Genomic DNA, 2,504 nt, shown 5'->3' with positions numbered 1-2,504 from the left:
TTTTGTTTTTTTTTAATTGTACAATCAGTTTTCAGGTATCTTCTATTTTTCTTGCTAAATTTCGCTTGGTTTGTATAGCTTGCTTTTCTCTCTTTTATTGCAGGTAGGAAGATTGGGTATTCCCCTGAAAAGACCACAAGTCTGATCTCAAATCCTGCCCATCTAGGATCTTGAGAATTAGCAAGAAGCAAGGACCATTTGGTTAAGTATTTCCTGCAGCCTTCTTTCTCAGTGGTACTTGGAAGTGGCATAGCTTTTTCAAAGCAATAGCTATGTGGTAGGGTTGTAGAAAGATGGGATCTGTATTACCTTTCAGCTGATGCAGTGCAGAGTAAGTAAGTTTGTGCTTGGTTTTTTTTTCATTGACTTCTTTTCCTCTGTCTTGACCCTGTAGTCCTTGGGATGGAATAAAAAGGAATACGGTGGTGGCTGGTTCCCTTCCCCTCCATGCAGAATATTGCTGGTATGGGAACTTAGAGGATATGGGAACAGCCTGCATGTTAACTTCTCATAGACAACAACTTCCGGGTTAATTGTACGACCGAGCTGATGGAGCTGATGCGTCAGGTTGTAGTGCTAAGCTTTCTCAGGCTGGGACTTCTCACAGTTTGAAATGTTGCTACTTTTTTTTTTTCCCCTGCCTGGCTTTTGGGTCCTTCACAGTTTGCAAGGGGCCAACAGTTTACTCACTTATTCTATGAAGACTACGAAGTGCTTAGACTCTATGGCAGTAAGCAGAATGGAACAATGTGGAAGATAAATGTAGTTTTCGATTGAAAATTTACCAAGTTGCTTGTGTCTACCATATTGGTAGTCTCTCTTGCTCCAGAAATGAACAGTGCATTGACTGGTCCACATGCATATTTGTGTGCATGCAGGTCAGGTTCAGAGGTAGCTGTTACTGGTTACCTGCAAGGCCAGTTTCAGATGTACACAAAACCAGATTTGCCTTTGTGGACCCAGTGGTGGTGTAAGCCATGAAGTTGCACTTCAGATAAGGTGTGTGTCCAGTTTTGCCTTTACAGGGACTCATTTTGAAGGTAAGTGGCTGTGAGCTTTGTGCAGTGTGTTGATGATGTCCAGATTGAAACAAATAGTCTTAACTGCAGCGGCGTTTGATGCCCTGCTGCTGCACTTCAAAGATGTGGATTTTGTGCAAATATATCCCAACAGTCAAACTAGCTTGCTTAAGTACTGCTGGCAGGCAAGCTGTGACCTTACAAACTTTCACACAGGTTACAAATGAGTTCTCATGAAGGTATAATTCAACTCCAGGAGTTGCTGTCATGTCTCCATGGGGAGTGTCTGGGTACCTGTTGACATCCTGTGCAGAGAGCAACCCAGTGCTCCAGAAGGCTGTGAGCACTTGCCCTTTTTAGTTTCCAGGAGACTGACCTGCCTCAATCTCCTGTTTGGCAGCACTGAACACAGCCCTGCTTTGGGGTTTCTTGACCGATCAAAGGGAAGCTTTTTGTTGCTCACTTACTTGCTCCTGAAAGAAAAGAGCCAGAGAGAAGAAAGGCTGTCTGCCTCCATACACATCAGAGTCAACAGAGGGGCTTTCATGTTTGCCTTAAACAACTCCCATGCCCCTCCAAAAACTCTCAGCAAGGTCAATTAGAGGAGCATCCTGTCCTGCCTTAGAGCTGTGGGATGAATCACTGCTGTCCATTCCTGGCAGAAAGAGCACTTGAATGCATCTCCTGGGGGAATTCCTTCCAGCCTTTATCTGGCACCTGCAGTCCTTCCATAACAGGCTGCAGCCTGGGAAAAGCAGGCTGCTAGCATGCCAGCTCACCCTGCTTTGCTCTTCCTCAAAAGATGCAAGGTTTTAATGTTCACTACTTTTAGCTGTGCTGGTCCTTGTTCCACTATGCTAGGCTGACTTTTTAAGTAGAATTAAAGGTTTGTTTTAACATGTTTCAGACTGAGGTTTTGGAGGCATTTGGACAGACAAAGCTTACAAGTGAGCTGTTAAGCTAGTTTGGGACAATGCTTATGCTTAGCTGTACTGGATGATTTAGAGGCGTATTTGCTATGTCCTATAAAGCACAGGTTAGCCTGGGAGCTGGTGACCCAAGTTTCGTTTAGCACCTCTCCCTTTGAAGTGGTTGTCTACAGTGAAAATAAGTCTAGAAATGCTTGTAGTCAATGGTGAAACACTGGAGCTTCTAGTCCTAACCTAAGACTAAACCAGGACAGATTCTTTGTGTCCTAGAAGTGGCTGTTCTCCCCATAAATCATAAATGGACACTAGTGACTAGATCGGGAGAGATCTGCATGTGGCCCAATTAATCCCATCTGCCTGCACTTGAGGTGGAAGAAGAAACATCTTTTGGACTGATTATATACCCTGTTCTGAAGTTTTCTGCCTGCAGATTCCTGTTCAGCTCTTTTTATAATACTAAAAGCGAAGAAGTGACAATGAACATTGGTGATGCCATATGAGAAATACTTAAATGAAAGACTCCTCTGAAAGGCTATGAAAGAGAAAAGCAGCCCTT

The sequence above is a fragment of the Phaethon lepturus genome, unplaced genomic scaffold (assembly GCF_000687285.1).
Source record: "Phaethon lepturus isolate BGI_N335 unplaced genomic scaffold, ASM68728v1 scaffold39567, whole genome shotgun sequence".
Taxonomy (NCBI): domain Eukaryota; kingdom Metazoa; phylum Chordata; class Aves; order Phaethontiformes; family Phaethontidae; genus Phaethon; species Phaethon lepturus.
The sequence above is the reverse complement of the archived record's forward strand: the minus strand, read 5'-3'. Positions refer to the sequence as shown.